A 27823-nucleotide genomic window follows, 5' to 3' on the forward strand; every position below is an offset into this window, starting at 1 on the left:
TCGTGGTGGTTGTCGTCGCCGCCGCCGCCGCGCGAAACCGTGTTCCGGTCGTTTGTGTTTGTTGATTCGTCGTCGATGCGTCGAACGTGTGTGCGCGTGCAAGACGCTGAACCGAACTTACGAACGACGGTCAAACGTGATTGATGCGTGACGCATTCAACTGCTACCTAACAAGTGGTAACGAGTCCGAGAAACAAGTACATTTTTTTGCTCGATACTTTTTTCTTTTCCTTTCTGTGTATCTTTTACGAGATTTTCATTCGTGTTTGCTTATTTTCTTCGCATTCAGTGATAATCGAATAGTGATCGGAGTACAAAAAAAAAGCATATAACCTAAACGAACATGTACCGTGAGAATAGCGCAAGAATAGCGGTGTTATAATCTCATCAAATTTCACACGTGTGCAAATTCATCTTCAACCTTGAACCGTTATTCGTGCAAAGAAATTGTCTTAACCTTTTTCTTTTTTGAAAGAATTGGAATTGATCCGACACGCAAGAGCGAAATAGTCTGTTGCATCAATCGTAAGTGATTCTTATATTTTTTATCGACGTTTTATGTTTTATCGTACTTTCCTCGAATCTCATACTAAGAAGGTTATTTGCTGTTAATAATCCTGTGTCGCATTGATTTTTGAGAGAGATGTTTCTATGGACGATTTTGAATTCATTCATGTAAGATATTTTTGTGTCGAGAAAGATAAAATATCGTTACTAATGCTGAAACATTTTAACGATTTTATTAGTGAATTGAGGTTATTTTGGTCAAACTAACTAACTTATTTCCTAACATGTAACTCTTAAAATTCAACGACATAATTTCGTTCTAATTTTATAAATATTTTTTGATATACATTTTTTTTGTTTTTTATTTAATAATAATAATAAGATTTTTCGATGAACTTTAATCGAAAAGTATAAATGAGTAAAAATATAGTGTTTTTAATCATTTCATTTAAAAGAAACGTAAAACAAATTTTACTCGTTTAACATTTTTTTCTCGTATATTGCAACTTTTTTGTGCTAATTTCAGAAATCTCTCTTGAAATTGCTGATTATTTTCAAATGAGTTCATAGCGTATCGAGAATTGCGAAGTTCGATACTCGAATCGAATAGACAGGTGGCTCTGTGCAAATCCTTCGTTGACTTTCTTCAGTGTGATTTCGATCTTCTTATTTCATTCGATGTTTTATAAGTTTGTGATTAAACGAGGAAATTTGATGTGTCACTTTTTCGTTAAAATTGATATATGGTATATTGGTATTGATATATGATGTGTTTTTTTCATATGCATTTATATAAAATTTATTAGTTTGCAAAAAATTGACATTTATTTATGAATAGTTTGAAAAAAAATTAGGAAGAATATATAAATCTTTTTAAGAATATTGTGATGATATTACATAGTTGAACACGAACTTAGAATCATTGTATTGCAACATTAAAAAATTATGATAAATCAATTTTGCCATAACAATTTTTTTTTATACAAATGATTCACATTTTTTTTTATATGATTCAAAATGATTCAAATGATTGATTTTGTCGTTTTTGATAGAATTGATTTTAATCTAAATTTTATAAGTTGCACGAATTCGAAACAAATTCGAATTTTTCATTTTGCGATAATTTTATATTCTTGTATGTATTTCATAATAAATCGTGGTTTTTTATTCATTAATATCGATAAGTTATTCAAGTTACAAGCTTCAGATTAAAAATGAATTTTTCCTTCGATAAGCAAATCAATTTTTTTATCTTTTTTCTCCAATTGAAAATTATAAATAACGAGAATTATAAAAGTTAATTGCAACACATAATTTGGTATATTTAATGGTATTAATATATAAATCTTCTCTCCGATCAAGTTAAAATACTTAAATTGATTACACGAAACAAAATGCGAGACATTTGAAAATCGCTTATTGAAATTTCGTTTTTTAAAATTTATGATAAAAGAATATATAGGATCGTGGCATATTTACGAAGATTTATTTTCGCTGAATTAGACGGTTAGACTTCCGATTGGGAGGCATAAATTCTAAAAGCTGACCGATCGATCGCGCCTGATAAAAGTCCCAGTCGCAAGACTTGGCGAGCTTCGGTGGTCCGAGTTGAGAGTTTCAGTTAAAATTATTAGCTTTCGACTTTCTCTACCGTGTCGATCTTCGGAAACTTTCCGGATGCTAGTTGCTTTCGACTCTATCCGTCGACTTCTTTTTCGTTGTAAAGAGAATCGATACGCTCGACGTCTCGACGCATCTTTCCAACTGTTCAGAGACTAGAGATATTCTATGAAACTTGGAGAAAATTGTTGAAACTTTGTAAATGGATGTTTTGTCCTTAGATGAGAGAGATTAGGACGTGTCTGCCTGAAAAGTTTGATATTTCGGAGTTATAGTTGATAGATACCGAGGATCTCTTTCGGAAAATTGAGTTAAGAGTTCCAATAAATTGTGTAATACGTATCGGTTTTGTTTACCGAAAGTTCTTACGAATTGAAAATTTTTTAAATCAATTTTTTCTCAATCGAAACGTATTTTACTTTACCTTTCTTTTCTTTTTATTTTATCGAGAAATATGTCGATTAAATTGTTCAATCTCTGTCAAATATCAATGAATGTAATCATTGATATAAATCTATAATGTAAAAAAGTTGAGCAAATACAGATAGATAAAATGTCGATAAAATATATTATTAATATTTACCAATTATAATTAAGATATCTCGTATCATTTCAAATTGTACGTATAATATATAAATTTATACGATTAAAATCAAATATGAAGATTTGAATAAACGAATGTTGAATTAAGAGAACGTGTAAAATCACGTTTTTTTTTTTTTTTTTAAATCGATGAACAATTTAACCAACTCTCTGATTGTTCTGTGTGATGTTTCAGACGAATCTGGGGCCCGTTCGTGTCGCGAAACGAGCCGCGAAATTCAGTGACTCGCACGCTTACGATAGAAAGAACGTGGTTCGTGCGAGTGTTAACACGCGAACGATCGATAACGAGAATCGATCGCGCATCGTGACTCGATCCGATCGTTCGGTAGTGAGGCAAGTCGATTGCAATGGTGTTGCACGAAGTGATGATCTTCTGCGTGATCGAATTCGGAAGAAGTTCAACACCTCTGTGTTGCCCCCTGCTATTCACTCATACGTACAGAAGACTGAGGTGTATTATTCCGCACTCCAAACAACATATCGCTTATCCACCATAAGGTGAGTCATTTGTATTCATATACTTATTACACATATATTTTTACGATATAACGAAAATTATCTCGACAATCGATACTCTAATTTTCTTTCACAATTGAAATGCGAATAAAATTTAATTGTAATAATCGAATTATCGTTATTACAATTAAATTATTATTATTTCGAGATTGTATATAATTCTGTCGTCTAATTTCTGTCAATACAAAAAATTCGATTTTCGTTTCAACAAACCAAAAGCTTCACCGGGATTAAATTTCGATGGGTTATCGATTTTGTAAATTATATTTTCCATAGCGAAATCTTAGCGAAAGCAAAAGCTCATCGTAATAAAATTTCACGATTTATTCGAGAACACGAGACGCGCAGTCGCGTTATTTTCGCCAAAGGACGAATTCCTGTTTCCTTTGTCTCTTTGATTCGTATCGTTAACTCGCAGAAATGCGTTGCGCGGTTACTTCCATCGATTTTTAAAACAAAGCGTATCTCATGGAGCTCTAGAAAAGTCGAGGTCACGGGTTAGCCATTAAAAAATTAATTGCAGCATGCGATCTTAGCGTATTACCATTTACCTGTTGCGTGTTCGTGTCGACGTGTAAAAAGACGCGTTGCGAATTGACTCGCGTTATCAAGTGGAAACAAAATTATATATCAGAATCGATCGAAGAAAAATTTTTCAAAGTATGATTCGTTTCTCGATTAAACACACATTTAAGAAAGAATTGAAATTCAACTCGGCATTATTTTTTTATTTTAGTATTGGTTTTAGTATTGATATTTTATGGTAATAATTTTGAACAATTGGTGCACCGATAAAAAGATGGAATAGACAATAATAATCAAGATGAAAGAATTATAATCGACGAGTGATCAAAGTTCGAATTAACGCATCATTAAATCCTTAATATAATGGTTCGAGATATAGCAAAGTATATATCCGCATTTGTAATATTTCGCTTTTTGTCAGTGCACGATTTTCTTTTCTCGAACAAGGGGAGAATTCCCGTGGATCGAATCCAGTATCGTGTCCCACGGACAACGAAGCTCGGAGGTAGACGTGTCTAAAAGAAGTTCCGTGGGTCGACCAATCGAACGATATTTGTTAATCGTTGCAACGCCATTATGGGACAAACAACGCAGTTTACTCGGTTAACATCGTTTGCGCGGAAGTAATGTTTGCTTTCGTCAGCGACCCTTGCTTTAAACGAGATTATAGGCCGCAAAGGCGAGCTTTTATTTTTACCCTTATTCGTTCCGCAGATCGTGATCCGGCTAATAAACGTTTTCCGGATGCTATTCCAACCCTTTCTCGCGTGTACACTAAAAACCTGTGACATTTTTCCCCTAGGCGCGAAGCCTCCTATTTGTGTACACACGTGTCCGTGTCATAAGTTTACCTTGTCTTTTCGTTGCATGAATTTTACAAGAGTTTTCCTATTTTTATCCTCCGAAGAGAATTCAAAATGGATATTTTTCCAAAAAAACAAACGAACGATACTTTATACAATAAAATATAGAATGTTTCTTGTTTATAATAACAGAAATGTCGACTCTTCTTCTTTCCAAAAGATCGCTAACGCGATCTTTGCAACTTATCTCCAAAGTCATCAGATTTCATTATATACGTATACGTTCTTCCAGTATGAATCTTTGTGGAAATTCTGTTTTCTCGAATAAAGTCGGTTTGTTCAAACGACTAGGACTTTTGAAGGAACGACACAATTCGCGATCGAGCCTTTACAGAAACAGAGATATGAAATAAAGTCAATTTAATCTAAAGTCGACTTATTCAAAGTCGAATATAATACATATGTGAATTCATTTATTTTCGTGTACAGATACAAAAGTTTATACATTTTGTTTTATTCCTCTTATCATTTTTCTCTACTAATATTTTTAATTATTAGGAGAGAAGAATTATAAATTTTAAAAATTATTTAAACAAAGATTGATTGAAAAATCGTAAAAATATAAATATAGAGAATTGTAACTTTGAGATGATAGATGTCTTATGGATGAAAATTTAAGAAAAATTCAAAGCCAACTTTTCTCTCTTCGTTTGATTAAATTTTCAATCCGTTGAAACTTTTTCATACGTTGAAATAATTTATATATTTTATAGTTTATATATTTAACGATTTGATTCTTTTTGCGCCATATCTTTAACTTTTCGTTGAATAAATACGAAATGAATAACGAATATAAAACATCGAGTTTGAAATTGAAAACTCAATATTTTTATACGCGTTGTTTCATCACATATTTGCAAAATTTTGAAATTATGTTGCTTTTTTTATATTTACACTTCTTTCCACAACACCATAACCGTTTTTTCCCTCTTTTCTATTCTAGTTGCGAGGTTTCGCGTAATATTTCCAGTTATATAATGATATTGATGATCTAAGGCCGTTAACGATGTCTCACATGCATACAGGCGACATATTGCACAACGGAATTACCACCGAATAATTATTGCACGTGACATTTGCATATACGCGCCGCCACTCGGATCGCAGTTATTTTCGTTATTGTTCACCAGAATGTTGTAATGTTGTTTCTAAACAATTGGTTTCCATTAGAATTGCACGTCTCCACCAGCTTATACATCGCGCTCGACGGAGCACAGCGTGATTAGCACTTTCTATCGAGCGTTTTAATCCTCATCAATGTTCATTGTATTCTATCAACCGTGTGTAATTATTCTTTTTCGACGCGTCATATTTATCCGTGTATTCGATGTTTTTTTGAAAGTCTTTCGAAAAGAATCGATTGGAACAAGGATAAGAAGTATCGTTTTAACGAGACAGATGAAAAATTGATATCGTCCTCGAACGGAATGAACATTTTATTGGATTTCCCGTTTCACGATTATTTTTCATGAAATACTTTTTCATGAAATATTTCTTTTCACACCGAAAATTGTTACCCTTCTTTCAAATGTAAATATTCGAATAAACAATGATTCATTTATTCGTTTCAATTTGTTCGGTTTTAATTGTTACGGATGTCGAGAAAAAGGAATCGCCGAAGGGGAATTGTATTTTTGTACCGAAACACTAGTTTCGTTTAATTACTTTTACTTTTCTCCCTCAAAGAGTTGGCAAAATGTCAAAAATTTTTTGCCCTTTTAGTCCATGCATCGTTCCATCATTTAGTTATATTTTTCTTGCAATTTTTTTCTCGCATGGGTTAAACATATTGTACGCGTACTCGAAATTTTTATATGCACAGAGAAAAATATAAGATTTTTCTTCTTCTTTTTTTTTATTCGAAATTTTTTCCAAGACAATATAATTTAACGATAACGTCTTTACAAAATTTCCTGTATTTTAATTCATCTCGACATTGTCCATGTCGACGTCGTATACGTATTGTTAAAATATTCATCTACTTGAATGTAAAATGTAAATACCCGATGAAGAGATTAGGTTGGTACGGTTTTTGATGAAAATCGAATCGTGTATTAACGAACAATCGTGTTCGCGACACGTTGATCGTTCGAGTTTAAATAATTGCGAGACATTAGAGTGAGATTACGTAGAAAATACATCATTATCGAGAATACGCGTCGATGAAATCTAATTAAACGGAACGGAATAGTATGAAACGGAGAAAGGGACAGGATTTTCCGTGAATCCATTCGAATTTAGCGCGCGAATTTTCAGAAACTTAAAACGCTCTGATGAATTTCTTCGTTTTTTGTAAATCGATACGAGTTCATTCAATATCTCGATAATTATACGAATCGCAATTATTCGATACATTTTTTTTTTCTTATTTATTTGTTCTTTTGAAATAATTCAAAAAATCGTAATATTTCTCTGTTTAATTTCTTTTTTTTTTTTACGATATAAAATATGTCGAGGTTTTTATTTTATTTTACCAACGATACTCATCAATGTTATAACGATCTATCCAATTTTCATATATCCGAATATATCTTGCTTAACTTCGAAGTTTCATTCGTCGAATGAAATTTTTTTCTCTACCAAAAGTGGGCAATGTTTGTCGCGTTAAAGAGGGTGCGTTTGCACGATATTTTCCCTATGTCTTAGAAGATGTTATCACAATGCACGACAGAAGCCTTTGTTTCACTTTTCACCCCTTCCATCTTGGTTGCTACTACTGGACGGTTTTGGAATTTTTATAGCTTAAAGGAGAACATTCCGACGCTATGCATGTTTCCCGTCTTATCTTTCAGAATTTTTTAATAAAACTTGACGTACAATAAATAGAATAAAGTAATCTGTTCCTTTCTTCAATGCGATAAAAACATCTAATTAATTACAGTTTACTTTTACTTTTCACATTCGTTTAAACATTCGTTTCTCGTATAAAATCTTTCTACGATTTTTGATCGTGTGTATGATCTTGACTCGAGTCGGAGAAAATGTTTAATTATTAAACGATTAAATCGTCGTGGTTTGTTTGTTGACCGATTCTATACCCGTTTTGGACGAAAGAATATAAATTCTCGATGCGATGAATCGGCATCGACATTCAAATATTTGTTTATAAGAAAAGAGATGGAATTTTAATCCATGAGTTAGTTTATTCCCGCATATTTATGCGATTGATTCGAGGGGAAAAAAACATTGAATAGCGGAATTTTCACTTTCATTTTTCCAAGACACGCATGCTTGCATTCTAGATATTGGAATTGCAATTTTTACGGTTTTTCTTTTTCTTATCGTTTCCTTTCTTCCATATCATTGTTCTACAAGGAAAACTCTTTGCTGATGCGAACATATGTCCTTACGTAATTCCGTTTCTGACAAAATTATATTATATTTAAAAGTTACATTATTATAAAAATATTTAAAAGTTTGGATCGCAGAAGATCGATCCACGAGCTGTTAATCTTCCACCACTTTCATACATCATTGATGCGTTATCGCGTACTTTGTGTATAACTCATAGAGTTACAATACGAGTTGACAAAAAATTCTTACATATTTAACGATAATGCTTTTTGTTAACACTTTTATCGATGAATCATTCAATGAGCATTAAGAAATAAAATTCATCCGACATTTGTAAAATCGTAGATGGAATATCGTTTCGATGTCCGATTCGCGATATATCAGGGATAACCAGACTTTATTTTCGTTGTTGTGGGTTTGATAAATCACTGGCGTGTGTGCGGGCTCGTTAACATAATAGGGGTTAATTTCGAGACAATGGATGCGTATTTGCGTCGAATTCGCGTATAAACTCGAATTTTTGGCATCGGGAAAATTGGGAAAAATGACAATTAGACAGATTTAACGAGTTAATTTTTATCTTCTCGACGTTCGGAGTATTAGAGGGACGAATCGGAACGTTCAAGGCGTTAAATTATCCGAGAAAGGAGTACGATGATATGCTACTTGTCACGGTAACCTAATTTTAAGATCCCGAAATTTATAATACGGTCCACATGTTCCGCGCTCCGCTATGATTTATCCACGTCTAATGTTCTAAAAACCAACGGTATTTCCATCTTTCCTTTTTTATCCTTATTCCTCTCCATAAATTCGTTTTTCTAAAAAAAAAAAAAAAAAAAAAGAAAATCCTTTTCGCGAACGAAGCGCTTCGTCGTTGGAGAGGAAAGGAAAGGAGTCTCGTAGAAAATTTTTCAAATTTTCCAATTTTCTGGCATAAATATCGTTTAAATTGCTTAAACGTGTTTACGAATGCGTATGTTCGTAATAAGATAAAAACGATTTATGTTGGTTTTTAATTAGAAAGTGTTTGTTGATAGTCACCGATGTTCTTTTTTCTCGATCAATTGTTACGCTTTCTACAACTTTTAATTAGATGTCACTGTTGCTTACGAACTTTGCGGTATCCACTATTCTCTATCCAGTGGAATTATTTTCTTTGTTGCGATACTTTTGAGTAATTGCCAATAATACGTGCAATATCAGGAATATTAAGAAACAAATAATTTTTTATAAACGTGTTCGCTTTCGTTCACAAAGATATTCAACGAAATAATATCGAATAGTACTTAATAATTTATCGCGATAATTCTATTATCTTTCGTTTAAAAGGGATAAATAATAATTACATATTTCACATTTACCGACTTGTTTTAGTCCTCTCCAATCTCGAATACCATACGATTCGAGTTATTTCGAAGACCGAATTTAAGATGGCCTCTTGGTTCATCTACTCGTTAAAAGATAATTAGTGATTAAAAGTTAGTCGACGGGGGTTGAAGGCTTTTGCGACTTTTTTTGCTCGAATTAATCTCGGGAGAGGGTTTGATCACCGGTTCATTAACGAAAGGAATCGCTTAACAAGTTTTTAGAAATTAGGAATTTTTTCTCTCGAAATACGATAACTCGGAGGATTTTATATCGTTCGCTTTTCAAATAATTACAACAGTTCACGCGATCAATGTTGAATCCACAAGTGGGTAACGAGCGTAAATATTTGTATATCACATGCGATATCACAGTGACGGGAATAACTTTCCCGTCTTTCCGTTTCTTCCTCGCATCGAAGTTTGCTGCCACGATTTGTAATTGGATTCAGAAATTCTATTTCCCTTCCATCATTTTTATTTTGCGTGTATAACGGCAGGTGTGCGTTACGTATTTATAAAAAAGTAAAATTCGAGGTCGATTGAATTTTTCTTCATTTTCAACGAGCGTGCGAATTCACATTATCCTTTCAATTTTATTTCATTTTTATTATTTTTCCCCTGCAGTGCAGTTAATAGGTTGGATTACTTTTAAAAAAGTATTCGATTCGTAGACGCGGTAAATAATTTTCATTTTATACGTTGAAATTTAATATTTTATTACGATACGAAAGTAAATAGTTATTTCAATAGTTTTTCAATCGTACGATTCAATCATAATTGTTTGATATAAATCTAATATCAAGGATATTTAGATCAGGTTACATAGGTGTACATTTTAAATACGAAAAAAACGGAATAGGTTTTGAGATAGCAAGGTTGAAAATTTCTAAGCAAAAGAAACCGCATAGTAGGATGCAAAATGATACGACGAAACTATTAGGAATACCGAGCGTAGACGATAACCTAAAAATCAATTCTTTTTACGAATTTACGCGGCATAAGATACACATGAACACGCAAACATTTCGATCTCAGATTGCTGATCTCAGATTTCGACGGCAATGTCCAATTTCCTTCTTTTCCTTTCGTAATCCTTTCCTTACAAAAAAAATGTTGAATAAAACTCAAATTTTCGTGTAACCAACGTCACGTACGATTCATATTTATCCAAGTTAAATTTTCCACGTCAAAGTAGCTCAACTACGGTAAAATGATTTCGCGAATGTGGCGGAAACGAACTCTCTAGATCAAATGTCCCCTTTTAGGGGAGCAAAGTTAACGGCATTGTACCATTCGAGATTCGTCGAGATCACCGCGAAACGAAACGAATTTTTCAATTTTTTTTCCATGGAACGCAGAGCAGCCGGTGCTCGATGGTGTTGGCTTCGTTACAAAAACGCGAGATGTCCTAAAAACGATCGTATACTTTTCCGCTTACTTATTTCGATACGACTCGGGAAAATAGATAAATGAAATGGGGATTTTGGTGGAACGGGTTACGCAATAGCGGTGGAGCATCTGGTGCGTACTCGTGGATAGGCGAGTTGGCCTATAGCGAAGTAGACCGCGTGGCTTCTGGCTGGAAGTAGAAAGGGTCGATAGCCCTGCTCGTACGGCGCTCGCGCCATCCGCATACCGTGCACAGTTACGAGAGACGTAGACGCGCGAGCGCACGGCTCGCAGTGTACACAGTAGCCATAGCTTTTCAATCGGTCATCCTCGTGCCCATGTCTACTACTTCATTCGCATTGTTATGCGACCTGGGTATCTCGAAATCGTGTACCGATTTCGTTGCTTCGAGCGGCCTTGTATTTTTCGCCTGATTTTATCGCTGGAGCGATAAGTTTAGGAATTTTGTGGGAAGGTGAAACGCGCGAAGGAGGGAAACGAATATTCGATAGGAAAATAAAAGTTGGATCGGTTTACTTTCGGAAGACGTGTTTCGGCAACTAGTAAATTTGCACGAGCGATTTATTGGCAATTTTTCAAATCAAATTGAATCGAAAGTTAGCGATATCGAATGTATACCGGATGACGAATCGAGAAAATTGAGACAAAATAGTCAAATCGTTCAAATCGTCGTTCACATCGAGTCAAATATCAACTCGCGGATAAAAAGTGAAAAATCAGTGATTCGCGAATTGAACGAAGCGTATATATATATATATTTTTCATCATTACCAGTGTCTGGATTTATCGGTAATGCGGTTTCGGGATATTGCGTAGAGCTAGGAGAAATTCCCCTAGAGGGAAACGTGACGAGACTAGACGAGGTTAAGGGACTTACGATAAGGCAAACTGGTTGCTCCAACTTGATCCTTCCAACGAAATATAAACGATTGGAAGTGGAAAGTGACGTTTTTGAATAGTCGATCGGTCAATATAAAGCGGAAAGCTTTCGACACGAGTAAATAATGAATAAAATTGTAAATGTTAGTTAAACTCGATATATCGATATTAAAGATAACTTTTATGGATTTTTCTCTTATCGCTTTTTTCCAATAAATTGCTCGTAAATTCGCGCGATTATAACAAATCGAGCACGACGAATGTTCTTTTTTTACTCGAGAAAAAGCTCAAGTTTTTCCCACCTTTTTTTATCTGTCTCTATCGGCTTTTTCTCGCGTGTTCATTAAGCGAGTTCTTTTTTTCTCATATCACGTAAAAGATAAAGTCGATAAATCGAATTATCTTTACCAATTAATTTTACTTGAAAAATTCTAATTCTAAAAGTAGAATGTATGTACAAAATATATCGTAAAATGTGTTTTGTTGTTAGAAAGCAAAAATATAGAATGTTTATTCTCTAATTTCACGTTGTTTTTGCCATATTTCTGTTTCTGAAGATTGCGTTCAATATATATATTCTTGAAAGTTCTATGACGCATTTTTAAAATTTAACGACAAATATGGCGTATAAAGAAAAATAATATATGTTAGTTTCAAACAACTCCTCCCTCCAATATTTGGTACGCCGCCATTATCCGATTTGTCACTCGATCGTGTGTTTAGTTTAGGACTTTGGTTGAGAAAATAAATGGATTACGTAGCCTATCGAGTTAACCGCGACAATTTGGTTACACGCGTTACATAATTTCAACATGGGATAACATACTTAACGCGACGTCGTTATTCGTTTTTTAATTGCGCGAAACAAAAATAATTAAAAAAATTACTTACTTTAAGAATAACGAGATGAATAAATACGTTGATAAAAAGATTGTCATTTATTTTCCATATTATATATTTACTCATTTGTTGAATTTCATTTCACTTTTTTTCTTTTTCATCAAAATGAAAAGCGAATCAATAAAATGAAAGAGAAGAAAAAAAAATTTATTATCATTGTGGAAACATTTTCCAAGTTTAAACTAACACGGAGGAAGTCTCTCGATAAAGGGCAGTGATTCGGTTGACAACCGGGACTTGTTGAATATCGCGTTTAATATCGCGAGAATCCCGCGTGCGTTGGCCAGACAATAGAACGAGTAGTACACGGTCGACAAAACATTTTTATGAAGGAACATAAAACCATGAGTCGCGTCAATCGTTCTCGGGGTGAGCACGATCGATCGGTAAAGAAGCGACCGAGACAGAGAGTGAGAGAGAGCCTGGAAAAGGTGAAATCTTCGCTCATGCAAGGTACGCCTTTACAAAGCGAGGAACACTTGTTGCCCGGCTGGGCTCGTCAAGCTCGTCGAGTGTCTCGTGCGTGAGACAACACCAGCTAAATAATTTCACGCCACTTTTCACAACCCGTGCTTAGAATTCGTATCCTATCGCTTCTGTACAACGGATGCTATCGCTTTGCCCTATTTTAACGCGATTTCAAAATTTTGGTCGGTTCGAAAGAATATTGGATGCGAGATTATATCGGATGCGAATCGATGTATCAAATGTGGCGCGTTCGATCTATCGCTCGCGGATGGATACAACGCGATGTACGAACCCTGTTATCGTCAATTGATATTTGACTCGTGAAAAATGAGAAAAAAAAAAAAAAATATGACGAAGTGAACGATAGGATGGAACGGGTTAGAGAAAAGTTGACAAATTGGGAATATGATTGGGAACGGCATATCAGAAATTGGATTATTAGCCAGTTCGATTTAAAGGATCTTGTTTTATCCGTATCCATCTCTGTTTTTTTACCGATGAAATTCCGCCATAGCTCTCGTTCGGAGGGGGGAATGCTACCTTGACCTAAAACAATATCGCTTCGTTTTCCGTTAGACTACTACCATCACGAATTGTGATAGTAGTGCAAAAATTGTGAAAATTTAATAATCCGGTTGAAACGAAAAAAAAAGAAAAAGAAAAGAAAACAATTAGAATTAAAAAAAATTTGAATTCGTCAAATTTGCATGCTTTTCTATTTGATCGAAAAAAAATGTGAGAAAACGGAATCTATTGGTTGGTCGAATAGGACGAGACAACGAGGTGATATTGTCGCAATCGTAAATTGCGTATGCGAGCAATTTCATTACCACGAACATTGTACAACCACAGCTAGCCACTGTTACTGCTCTAACCGGTTATCGGCGTAATGTAAGTCCTATTGCGTTTAATTATTCACTCGACTCCCTCGTAAATTAAAGGGAAGGGTGTGTCAACGAAACGTTAATGTCTCGTTGAAACGCGAATTCTTTCTTTATTATTACTCGTTATTTACTCCATGTATCCTTCGATTTTTCCAAAGCCAAACGTTCCAATCCAAATGGATAAATTAGAAAAATTACTACGAGTTTTTTCTTTTTTCGAAAGTAAAAGAAATATAAATATGCGGATCGATGCACGCGCGGTCAAAGCTTGACATCATCGCCTAAGAAAAAATATCTCAACGCCGTAAATTCTGAAAAACTAGAACGAAGAATCGAACGAATTGGAAAAATGACGCGAACAAGTTAAGCTTGGGCGAATAAATTTGATCTAGTGGTGTAAATCCCAGTTTTTACCAACGTGTTCACTTCGATCGATTCGCTGTCTCGTAGGTGTATGTAAAATTCCGATCCGTGAAAGTAATATTTGTGTAGCAACTGTAACGTAGATTCGCGTGACGACAAGGTTTTTCGTAATTTCGTCTCTGTTCTCCACAATATTTCGGCCTCGAATACGTTCACCAAATGTGCGCGAATTACAGTTAAGTGTAATCCAATAACGTTAAGTGTAACTGATTTCAATTACTCTCGGCCCCGTTAAATTCTCACAGACAGGGACAGGGGAATTTCTGCATGTTTCTACTAATTTGACGCGCGCAACTTTAACCAGTTTATGTTTTCTTTTCGGTATAAGACTTTTTATTAAACGATAAAAATATATAACGAATATATTGAATTATTAATTCTTTTCACAGTATTGTCATAATTTTTCATATATTTACATACGTATTTTTTTTCCTACAGTTTACAGATTAAATAAAAAATCTAAATTACTTCAAGCGAAGATAACTTACGTATATTTGAGATAATTTTTAAATACGTAATATATTTTATTCGATATTCTCTGTTACCTGAATATTTAAATATTTCGTTTTTGCTGTATCCTCGGTTTAATTTTCGTTTATCAACGAGATGTACGTTTGTCAAGATATTTTCGTAATGGTTCGTTATCAAGATTCAGTTTCTCGACACGGTAAATAAAACAAATGCATCGAATTAAAAGAACGTGACGCAAAGAGGGGAAAGAAGAATGTGGAATAACAGAATGTGAGGAGCGCGATGTTTATCGATGTATTTAAACGAGGATTAATGCCAATCGCGGAGAGTGACGGACACAGTTCTCTAATTGTAAGTGTATCTCGGCAAATTGAACGTCAATTAAAAGTCGGCCTACTATGAAATCGTAATACGACTTTCATTCACTACGCGAGAATGGAATCGAACATCCTAAATAAACTACGGTGGCGTTGATTAATGCAGTTCTTGTTTCCATCCACCTTGGTTAGATAGCGATAACCATTGCGTGCACGTGACGATGTTCCGCATATCAAATATTGATGCGGATCTATCGCTCGATTATCTTCTTTCACGATAAATCGGGAATTAAGGTGTAAAGCGGAAAAGACATGATATAGAAAAAAAAAAAAAAATAAAAGGGAAGAGAAAAAAGTTTCTTCGAATGGAAATATTTATTCTATTTACTTCTTTTTTCTTTTCCTTTCTTGCAACGTAAACACGATGCATAAAGATTCAACATTCAGTTTAGTTAAAAAATTCTCGGTCGACTCCTGTGTACGAAGATGAATCGAGCTCTAAGATTTACCGGATCGAATCCCCTTAAGACTGGCATTTCCCTGGACACGAACTACCGTTCTCTATTCGTTTACAGTAGATACGGGGAGATGGTTGGACAGCTTTCGGATTGGATTAACCAGCGAAGTACGCGATGGCTCTGCCGACGTTCCACCCTTCGATCCCTTCGATCCCTTCGATCCCTCGGCCTCGACGACAATGCTTACCGACAATCCGCACCAGACCAACTCGGCCTCTCTTCGATACGGCCATTCTCCTTCTTCGTCTCCCTTTATTTCTTCCATTAACATCGACTCATTTTTTGCGCTCCATATCTTTCCAAGATTTTCAACGCGGCTTTCAGTGTCCTATATGCTAATCGAGCGGTGCCGCCGTTGTTTCGTGACTCGACGAATCGTCCGTTCCTTCGTTACCTTCCCGTACAGGCTCGGCTTACGCTCCACGGGTCAGGGTAAACCATGTGACGTCATAACAGGGTGTGGTGATTTACATCCGTGTGACGTCTCGCAATTGGGCCATCGTGCGAGTGCTTCGCTCGGAATTGGAGCGCTCCAAGTTTTCCTTCGGTCTTTAGCTCGTAGTTTCGCTTTTCTTTTCGTCCTTTCCCTTCCATCCCGTGGAGACTTTCCTTTCGCTTCCTCGATTCATTCTCCCCTTTTCCTTTCGTCACGCTTTCGTCCATCTTTCTAACATCTAAGTTTTCATCAATTTTTCCCTCTCTTTGTGCTCACGTTTTTCTAACGTGTCGCTTCCCTCCGAAAACGAAAAATTCCTGTTTAATACACCGTCGCTTAGGTTGGAAAGCTGGAATTGATAAAAGTATGCGTGTTATAAACGTAGGAATTTAATTCGGCACTCGATATCGAGTTAATTTCGAAAGTTGTTTAGAACTTTGTTTCGATTAAATTCTCGCGCTTAAATATCTTAATTAGAAGCTTAAATTAATCGAATTTAAGGTGCACAAGATTCTTTGCTTTCTGGTCAGATCGCAAGTTTCACGAGTAAACAGGACTGCACATTTAATTAATCAATCATTTTTTTACGTATAGAACGTAATATTACGTAAAGAATGTAAAGAAGCAGAATTTGGACAAATTATTCGAAAAAAAGATTGCTTCGAACGTAAGAAACTCCCAAACGGAATGTCAAATCGGAAGAAATAGCGAATCCTACTTAATTAAAATATGGAACAAAGTTTCTTCTAAATCCCACCAAAGCCGCCCTAAAAAGCATACGCCCTAAAGCATTATATTATGTTTGCAATTATCCGGACGATACACGATTCTGTCCAGCTCGGAGAATGGAATTTTTGGAAAGAATCTTCTTCTTTGATTTCTCCTTGTTCCATTGCGGGTCGAACGTAAACGGCCATAAAGCGTTAAAGCGGTGGTGGGCGGACGAGTAATGGGGAAGGGAGTCTCTATATTTGTACGTGTGCTGGGCTTGTCTAACATGCGCATACCAACCGCAGACTTAATTGTCTGCCCGTTTGTGCGCGTCCAATTCGCACACAGCGTGTCTTATCGTATGCATTTAGGCCGGCGTCCCAACCTTCGTTAACGATCGCTGGAAATGCAGATTTTTCTTTTTTTTTTTTTGCTCGAGATGAAAAACAAGGACGTGCTTTCACGCCAAGAATTTGCAACCTTCCTTCCTTCCTTCCTTTCTTACGTTTCGTCGGGGAAAGGCTAAGTTGATAAAAAGTTTCGAGCAGCGGATAAACGGCGTCAACGTTTTCCTTCAACGACTTCTCTTATCGCGAGAACGAAGATTTTCGCTTATCTTAACGATCTATTTTGAATTCTATTTTGAATAATCAAGGATAAAACAATGATGGAATATCGTTGACGAAAAGTGAAGCAGCGAGGAAGTGGGGGTTAAAGGAAAGCGAAAGAAATCGGAAATCGTGCGATGAAAGGAAAGGCAAATTCTTTCGAAAGCCTAGGAAAATGAGATCCTTCCGCTTATTTCGCATCTCCGGCATAGAGAATCGCGTTTATTCTTCGTTCCTCGTTCTTTCCTTCCATCGATATCTCTCGATTCTTCACTGCTCCCTTTGTTTAATTTCCGTGAAAATCCTCCCTCGCGATCGAATTCTTTTTAATATTAAAAAGCTAAAAGGCCTCGATAATCCCTTCGCGTCGATGAACTTGAAAAAAGTTTTTTCGATCGAGAGTTGAATTATCTTATCGTAGGGCAAACAATTTTTCGAACGAGAGAACGATCGGAAAGAAAATTAAACGTTATTTGGGAGAAATGTGTACGAATTTTTTTAGATATATTTTTTTAGATTTCGAAAATTTATTCTCATTACTCTATTCGCGCGAAAGAAACTGGCCATCATTTTTTAACCAACGATAACGAACGATATTATTACACGCGCTACTTTTCCTTCTAATAATGGTATTTTTCACGACAAGTTTTATAAAAACTAACTTCGTTATCCCTCGATAAAGCGAATCTTGGTCTGAAATCTCTCTTGGAATACTCAAGGCCTCCTCGAGTATGTATTTTTAGATTATTTGATAGATGCAATCTCGATCGAAGTTATACCCGAACGTGTACGCCGGATTAAAATTAATGGTATACGAAGGAACAAACCTTGGGAATGGGTCCGTTCAACAACTATTTATCTACAAATTTTACACGCTGCACTTTGTTTGTACGTAATTTAAATAATTCTCGAAATAAATAATCTGCACCACTTTTATAAAGAATGATAATTCGTGCGTGACGCGAACCTATTAATGCCCGTTGTACCAATTAATTCCTATTTCTGTTACAAGAAAATCTAAACTCGAATCTATTTGAAATTAGCGTAACTTGTTAAAGTTGACTATAATAATCGAATAATCGAATCAAAAGCTACCTTTCGTTCTCGATTACGTTTCGGTAGGCCTTACTTTCGAGTAGATGTGGAAAAATGAAGGAGAAGAGAAGAATGGGAGGGAAGAAAAAAGAAAAGATTCCGAATTACAAGTTAAAATTCGGACGGAGAATCGTTTCGAGCGAGTAGCAAGTTCTCCAGGGTCTCATTTATTCTTCCGCGCTGTTGGTAAGAATCAACGCTAAACATTCTTGCAAAAATTCGTCCTTTATCGCGAGCTGTTCACCGCCGTTCGGGGATTAATTATAATGGCCCTGAACGGACAAAAAACCACGCGTTCCGTGGTTGTTGCCGCAAAGCCTTTTCGAGCTACGTTTCCTTCATTCCCTCCTTTCGTCCCCACTCTTTATAAACGCTCGGTGAAAATCCATTCGCGTTTTAAAAACTCGGCGAAATTCCTTTCTAAATCTTTTCCACCCTTGCCTTCCGTCCGAAGCACCGTTCGATTCTGGAACGATTATAAAAATTTCACCGATATCGATTTCGATGAATACAACGGCAAAAGGAAAAAGCGTTGGAGCGCGTTTTTCCGCGTCGATTAGCCATCCGATGAGATTAACGCGCGTTCACTTTTATCCCTGGAGCGTTTAGCTCGATGTTTTCGCGCATACGAGCCCCGCTGTAATCTCTTGGCACCGACCAACCTTGGATCGTCTGCGTTCGTTGCGACGTAACGGTATAATTCGGATATGACCCGTTGGCGCAACCCCGTTGACAGTCGTTATACCATTGGTCACGTGCCAAACGTATGGGGCAAAAGGTTCCTCGAAACTCGTTCATTTTCCACGCCTTGCTTAACTTTGCCCAATGTCTAAACGTAACGGTCAACTTTTTTCCATCCTGCGTTTATTTCCTTTTCTTCCTCTTCTTCTTCTTCTTCTTCTTTTCTCCCACCAGCCTGCTCTCCCATCTCGTTCGTGATCGTACGACCAGACCAACGACGGTTTATATATATACGAGCGGGGTCTCGTATGGAAAAGGTGAGCGTAAATTACAGCTTGTTACTCCATTGGGAGGTTTCGAGAACGAGATAACTCGAGCGAGACGTATATAGTTGCGGGTCAACCTGTCGCTTATTAGCTTGGCACGTGTTGGTAATTGTGCCAGTAGTTTGGATTTAAAAATTCGTACCTTGGCAAGGATAATCGGATATTAAAACACTTTTGGTAAAAAAAGGAAAAAAAAATTGTAACGCTCGAAAGAGTATCGTTGTATTTAATTTTCGCAATATCGTTGGTGTTATTAAACGTCGACTAATTTTATCGGAAATTCTTGAAACTTTGATGAAAGGTCGATTGATGAATCGAAATTTGTTCAAAGTGGGACAAGCATGTTTCTTTCTATTCGTGCTCGATGATTCGTATGCTTGTTTTTGATTAATCTCGAGTCATTCAATAGTGAAAAGTTCGAAACGAGAGAAGCGTTTATACGAAAGAGAAAGATCGAACGTAGCGACCGATAATGCGGTGAATAAATTCGATGAACTTAAATTCGACTTAAATACTCGAAGCCAAGAAAATACGTATCCCTCTGGCGAAGAAAATTTATGGATTTAAATGGAAAGTGGCGAGTCGTTATCGCGTCGGAACGATTGGTATCTCTCTAAATAAAATTGGCTGCAGAACAGCCTATTGAATTCGTTACGAAAGCGCCAGGTATTCGTTCGAAATTTAACGTTGGCCGATCGATCTTATCGGATCTTAAACACGCGGTGAAAAATCTCGGCGTAGAAGTTTCTCTTCCATTCGACTACATTCCACTATCCGTGGCAAGTATTTTTCGTGGAAAAATTTGTTGGACAAAGATAGGAAGGGAAATGGCGCGGGATAATAAAATGGAAATCGGAATCGTAGCTGTTCCTCAACGTCGTGTTGCAAGTTTCTTCGTGCCGTTGTTATTAAAAAATTCACGTGCCGATGGTTGGGCGAGGCTTAAAGGTTGAGGCGGCGATAAATTGTCCCAATTTTGGATTTATTTGTTCGAAAGAGAAGACCTTGCCGGATCGAGGTCGACTCCGGAAAAGCTCGTTGGAAAAAATAGGAGAAGTTTTCGAAGGGAACGGGATAAAGAATCGTAGCCCGATGCGATCGTCCCTCGTTCATATTTTATCTGCATATCCCGGTTGTTGGCTCGGCCGGAAAGAATGGTTACCTAATGACGGGGAAAATGCGCAGCGAAACGAGGCAGAAGTTTCGGTCCAACCCTCTTTTTAAATCAACCGTAAAATTTCTCCCTATACGAGTGTCGTAACGAGTTCTAATTATCAAGGAACGAGTTATCGCGTACATACGCGAGGGGAGGGGGGAGGAAGGGAGGGGAGGGAAGAAAGGAGGCAAGCAATGATAGGATCATCGCGAAGGACGAAATTTTCGGATTTAACGTTAAATTCGAGGATGGGAAGGAATAAGAATTTCGAGAAAGAGTAGTATCGCGTTTCTTTTTATTAGCTAATAAAAACTCATTATAGCTAGGGCTATACCGGGCTGTGTTTCTAACAAGGCCAACTTTGCCAAAATATTCGCTTTCTATCGAAATTGGCGATCTATTCGCGTCGTAGGCGCCACAGGATGAATATTTCTTTCGAGCTTATCTCTCGTGTACGCTGTCGTTTTTTTTTTTTCCTTTCCTTCCCTATGTGTTCTTTTAGAGCTACGTGTCATCGTAAAAATTGATAAGAAAGAGAAATGGAAAATTTGTTGTGCTTCGGATAAGCTACATCTCGATGCCTTTCGATACGAGTCAGCGCGTTAAATAGCGCGATATTTTTCTCCAGTATTCTCCAGTTAGACGAGAACGCGAAGAAGAGAAATTGAAAGATATCCTAACCTTTACAAGGGAACGCGAGGAATCTCAAAGTTAACTTTCTAATTTTCATTCTCTATTTTAAGATCGAATCGAGATTTCAAGAATCAAAAGTTTCGCGGAGAAACTTTATTTTAACGTGTAACGCGGAAATGAGAAATTCGAACTTGAACAATTTTACGGTTAAAAAGTTTGGATCGCTATCGAATCTGAAACTTTTCGATCGAAGGGAAGATTACAAAACTCTGGATGTTCGAACGCTTCGCACGGAATATTTCCTATAGTCTTTTTGTTTTTTTTCTTTCTTTCTGTTCTTTTTCAATCGTTATTGATCGCCCACGTTCTATATCGCTTCTCGAGTAAAAGATGTAAAAAAAAAAAAGAAAAAAGAAAAAAGGGAGCATAAAAAACACGTACGTTAAAACGTACAAATTATTATTCATTCGCGTTTGCACGAAAAACGGATCGAAGAATATTTGTACTCCCATTAGGGAGGAAGAAAAGAAGAAAAAGTACGTCCAACACGATCGATTTAGCAATCTTTGCAAGTTTATACTATAGTATTTTCTTTACCTATATTATATATTATTTATTATATTTATTGAATAAATAATAGATTAAATTTTATATTGATAGAAATATTAAATTTTAATTTAAATTTTATATTATTTATATATTTATTAATATCATTTTTAGTTAAAATTCCTATTTATATATTTCATGGATGATTATTAAAAGCTCATGTTGAAGCTCCATATTATGGATCAATAATTTTAGCATCAATTATATTAAAATTGGGCGGGTATGGAATATTACGGATAATAATAATAATAAAAGTTGAATTTATTTATTTTAGAAAAATTTTAATTGTTGTAAATTTATTTGGAGTATTAATTTTAAGATTAATATGTTTAATACAATATGATATAAAATCTATTATTGCAATTTCTTCAATTGTTCATATAGGATTAATAAAGGCCGCGCGATATCGGCGTGAAAATGAAAAAGTCTGGAAGGTAGCCGGAAAGCGTACATTAGCACGCGTATCGCTTAATTGCGTAAAGTATAAAATAAGAGAGAAAACGAGGGAGATCCACGGCGATGATAATTAGAGTTTGTGCGACGAACCGAGTTGAAATTTCACCCCCCCTCCGCGCACCAACCGAACCGAAAGAAATATCTCGCCTTGGAATCGAGTCGACCGCGTAATTAATAGACCAACTATTACTAACGCGTTGAAAACGAACGAGTCGAGATACGCGCGACCAAGGATAAAATGAATCGACGCGTATTTCGTATTTCGATCGATCGGATGAAAGAAAGACGCGAGATACTCCTATTCTATCTATTTTTAAATTACGTCCATTCACGGTTTTCGTTTATCGAAAAGGAAGATTATCGTCGCAAGAAATCTTAGGGAGTGTATATATCGATTCGAACATTCAACAGATACGCGACAAATTTCAGTAGATAGGTAACGAAAGGTAACGGAAGCAAGGGGAACGAGTGGGTAACTTACGATTGACATTAGCTGCTGCGACGTGCATTTAATCTATCGTCGCGCGACGCTGGCTTGTAATTAATGGGAAAATATGAAAGCACGAGCGACATCGATACCCTCTTTCTCTCTCTCTCTCTCTCTCTCTCTTCATTGTCGTCACGCGCGATTGCCCGCTCTCACGATATACAATATTTATCGCGCGTACGTTACGATTTACGAACGGGTCGCAATGATATCTCGCGTCGTTGGATATTCGGACAAAAAACGTCGAACGTCGAATTTTTTTTCCCCCTCCGCGATTTCTTTTTATCGTGCCAGAGGCTCGTCCGTTACGTTTATGGTCACGACCGAAAAAACGATGGACCGATCAATCTGCCACAATTTATGTTAAAAGCATTGAATTGAATGGAGCTTATAACGCGACTTTTTTTTCTTTTCTTTTTTCTTTTTTTTTTTTTTTTTTTCCATAGTAGACGTAGAATTTATTGGGTTCGAACGAGACCACTTTTCTCCTCTTCTTTTCGATTCAAAAGTTGGAGGAGGGGGGGAAAAAAAAATGGTACTTCGTTTCGCGGATCCATATCAAAAGATTTTCTTCAGCACTCGGTTCGTTACCAAACGAAACCTATCTTTTCCTTTTTTTTTCTTTTCCTGTAAAATCGCAAAATACACTCGCGCCTTATAATTTCGTTTATACCGAACTATTCGAAACGTAAACAAAACCCAGAGAGAACACGAAATATATTGGAATATAACTCGTAAACAATTTTATCCTTTATTTCCATTATTTAACGCTTAATTATTAAAGTCACTTTTACACAAAGACGCGCACAAGGTGACTCGATATTTTCGTTTCGAATACTCGGTGCGTTTTATTCGACTTTTATACACGGGACGACGTGCCGCTTATATATATTATCTTTTCACCGAGATCGTGGCCGCGGCTAAGTGCATGATAAAAGGCGGCCTCGCGGCGAAAGGCAATAAGTGAGCGGCTACGTATATCTTGTCACGATACACAGGAACGCTTTGCCGCCGGCCAATAAATGCGGCCCCCGTCGTACGACCAACAACACGACACGGCTCTTAATCCTAGAAATTCCCAGCTGACTTTCTCCTCGGTTACCCCCGTCTATATCGCCACGATCCCGTTGTTACTGTTATTTCTCTTACTACAGGTATCGAGATTCTCCCCGAGGATTTCAAATTGTGCCGCGACACCTGCCGAATTCAATTTTCTTTTTCCATTAATGTTCTCCGCTTCCTTCCGTGCATTTTTGGAATTGTTTGATTCGCGCGGTCGGTCAACATCGATCTCCCTCCTTTCTTCCGATTATTGATTCGATCGCGCGCGTACAGGGATTGCTTATTATGAAATAAGACAAAAGTAATCTCGATTCTGATTTATTTGGGAAGGATATGAGAAATGTAAATATATATATATATGCGAGGATTTTGAATATGAATCGATTATTATATTTCGCCTATTTATTAAAAGTTATTTCTGACTAATTCGAAACAGATTATGCGTTTTGGAAATAATGTTTTTACTATTAAAAGATGCGTTTGAGCTCCGCGACACGATAGCATTAAATTTAAATTAACTCAAAAGATAAAAAATTAGCTCGAACGATATTTTATAACAATTTTAGTTTAGTTGGAATTTTATAAAGGCAGATATAAAATTGATACTCGTGCGTTACTACCAAGTGATAGTACTTTTCAACTTGTTTTTATCGACAAAATTTTAATCGTGTAATTAATTCATTTCATATTCTGTGTACGAAACGGTATACGTTTAACGAAATATCGCAGCGTTTATTCTACGTTAAATATTAATATTCATGGGGGTAGTGTCGTTTTAAAATTAAGGTATTTGTAGAATTAAATCGTATTTTACGATTCGATTGAAAAATATTTTATAACGTTATATATATTTTATTCCGATGTGTTCTCGCGATATTAAAATTTTTTTTAAAGAAAGCGATGAATTTCGTTTACCAATGAATTCCTAATCGGACGAAATACATATTCGCTTCCAAGAGATTTTATAATCTTACTTAACTTTATTGAGCGACATTATATGGCGTCTCGTGTACTTTATTAGTATGCGTGATATATTTACGACGTAATTAAACAGGTAATCGAGGCGATATGAAACAAGTTTAATCACTACGTATTGTATATCTACTCACGCTCCAACTGCTCAATGACTAATTATTTTACCTTGATAAAATCGTTTTAAGAGGTATTCGTTTAATTAACACTTTTTATAGTGATACTCGATTCAAAACTGAATAAATTTTTCGTCGATTTCGATATAAATAATATTTTTTACTCGACGAATAATTCACGACGAATTATTTAATCATTCGCAGAAGAATTTTCACCGATTCTTGAGAAAATAGTACAAAATACATTTTTAAAATCGTTGCTGACGAGATGCATACATCGGAGATATTCCTATTCCCAGATTCCAATGTATTTGGATTTTCGAGGCTCGAAAATCTTGGAGGATCTTGAGACGTCGATGATCTCGTTTCTATCCATTACCGCGGAGGATCCGACCGCGTTCCATTTTTATTTTCCTTCGATCCTTATTTCGCGATATTATGAGTCTTTTCATCCCACTCGCGAGAACCGCAAAGAGAAAAGAAAAAGAAGAAAGGACGGAAAGTGATGAAATGAAATTATCGGCGGAGGGATGAAGCGGCGATTACGGATCTTAACGCGAATTCAGCGCGAGGCAGACACCTCTCCGGATAATTCGATATTACCGTTCGATTCTCAGTATTTCCGTACAAGCCCGGAGTTAATCCGATTTTGCATCGACGAGATTGCGTCGTCTAGCCGGAAATTCGTCAGGGCACTCTTCCGCTCGAGTCTCACAGATCGGGACAATCCAGCGTAAACATTGTCGCCAACGCCATTAATTGTTTCCCATCCCTATTCGCGCTATTTTATAATTAGATTTCCCATGCTCCAAAGGATCGTGTTCTCGTTTAATCCAATTTGTTTTAATTACGCGTCGCTTCATTTTACGAAAGGATACATCAAATTACCACGCGATTCAAATGTATATTATTTTCCTATCATTTCGTTTTCGGTTATTATAGTTTATCGTTAAATTTTCATATTAAACTAATTTTCTTATGTATCTCGTTGATATTTGTTTTTCGATGACGAGATCGCAATTGGAATGATTTTTTTTTCTTATATATATATATATATATATATGTTAAAGCAATATAAAAAATATTTGAAATTTATGTTTCTCGAAAAGGGTCAAAGATACGTAAAGTGAACGAAATATACGATTGACGTGCGTCCGCAAATCTAGTTTGGCGAAGAGATATAGGCAGATTATTTTATTTTCAAAGTTTTTGGTAAACCGTGTCACGATGCATCGTGTACGATGATTCCCGATGGAGAAATTTGTGAAAATTTATGGGATTTCGGTCAATCTTCGATTAGAATATCTCTCGTCGAAACGCGTATTGAAAGTTCGATTTGAAATAAATATCGACGTATTAATAAATACATCAAACTCTGTCATTTTCGTACTACGTTTCCGACTTTTTAAACCGTGAAAACAACTGCGATTAAGCGAATATTTATAAAATATAAATACAGAGATGGATATCTCGTTGAAGATCAGATCGACGAGTTCGATTTTTTTATTAATTTCAACGAATTTCTCGCATTTTGATAGCATAAATTCGACTTATGAACGATTCGTTATTGGTTAAAAATTGAGAAGCGCGTAGAAAAATAGAAATACGAAAGCGCGTGAAAAATTAGGATGAATAGGACTATCGATCGTCGGACCTCGATTTTGTTTCTTAGTAACCTACTTTTCGGAACTGTTCCTGTTATTCGTTTAAAAAATGGCGCGTAAAATTTCTCGTCTCGTTACAAACCTCTCCCCCTCTTCCTCTTTTTCTTTTTTTCTTTTCGAAACAACGTGGATGCTTGGTAAGGTGAAAAAACCGGTCGTGTTACGAGAAGTGATTCCGCGCAATTTCGAAAATTGACGAAAAAACCCATTGCTCTCGCTAAGTCGAGAGACGTGGATAAAATTAGACAGCGAAAAGAAACGCCGTTTTAACGAGGTGTTCGTTGACCCGGAACACCGAATGCCACGGAAGGTTGGGTGATCCTTTTTTACCCGCCGTTTCTTCCACGATGCGGATTATCGGCGGGAAAAGACGCAGAAAATCACGAGTTTACGTTTTCGACGATTAACAACGATTCGAGCAACAAGCGCGCGATCTCGATTCTCGCCGAAAACGAATTTTCGACGCGTGCGGAAACGCGCGTTTGCTTAAAATCTGTGTCGCTTAAAATCGATAATTTTAAGCGCGCGAAAGCAATTTGCCAAACGACCATTAGTCGGTAGACGATAGATCGCGGTTTCAACGTTTGTTGGAAGCGTCCAAACGTGACCGCTCCAAAAATCTCCCCGTTTCTCCGTTCTTCGACGAATCGGCGACGAAACCGGGGAAGGTTTTTAATTTTTTGTATCACGCATCCGACGCTCGGTTTCTCGAAAGTGGAAGAAGGCAAGGTAAGAAGGTTGAAAAGAACGAGTCGCTGGTCGATCGGCGGGGGATTACGTAATGGAAATTGGTCCGTGACCCAACGTGGTAGATTTAGAAACGACCGGCCGGTATCTCGCGTTCTCGATCAGCGCATTCTACGGCGCGCACGGCCCGTTCTCTCGGTTTTTCATTCGACCAAGAATGGACGAATCGGTGTACGAAGGAGACGCGAAAGGTCGGAGAGAGGAAAGCTCTCTGGTGGGAAGCGGCGCGTAGACGGGGCGATTTCGATCGTCTCGTCGACGAGACGATAAGATCTCCTCCTGTCGGTAGGTGGTCCGATGACGTGGCCGATCGCAAAGGCCACGAGCTCGCGCTATTTCGAGGAGGGAGTAGATTTTCGCCAGCCAGAAAATATCCCGACCGACCCGTAAAACGAAAGTTGGAGTCACGCAGACTTTGCGCGACCTCGAAGATAATACGGTTCTAGCTATTGCATCCGAGGCGATGAATCACGGATAGACGGAATCAAGGCTGTTT

The 27823-nt window shown here is 36.7% G+C and overlaps 1 protein-coding gene across 1 annotated transcript in view; it reads left to right on the forward strand.

Annotated features, from left to right (window-relative positions):
• Window positions 1-207: 207 nt before the first annotated feature.
• LOC122720897 (blood vessel epicardial substance-A-like) overlaps window positions 208-27823 on the forward strand; it is a 39566-nt gene continuing 11950 nt past the window's right edge. The window contains exons 1-2 of the mRNA XM_043947970.1: window positions 208-525; window positions 2906-3231. The gene's annotated coding sequence lies outside the window, so the exon portion shown is untranslated. The remainder of the gene's footprint in view (window positions 526-2905; window positions 3232-27823) is intronic.

This window comes from Apis laboriosa, unplaced genomic scaffold, assembly GCF_014066325.1.
Source record: "Apis laboriosa isolate Shangri-la unplaced genomic scaffold, ASM1406632v1 scaffold13_cov153, whole genome shotgun sequence".
NCBI classification, from domain to species: domain Eukaryota; kingdom Metazoa; phylum Arthropoda; class Insecta; order Hymenoptera; family Apidae; genus Apis; species Apis laboriosa.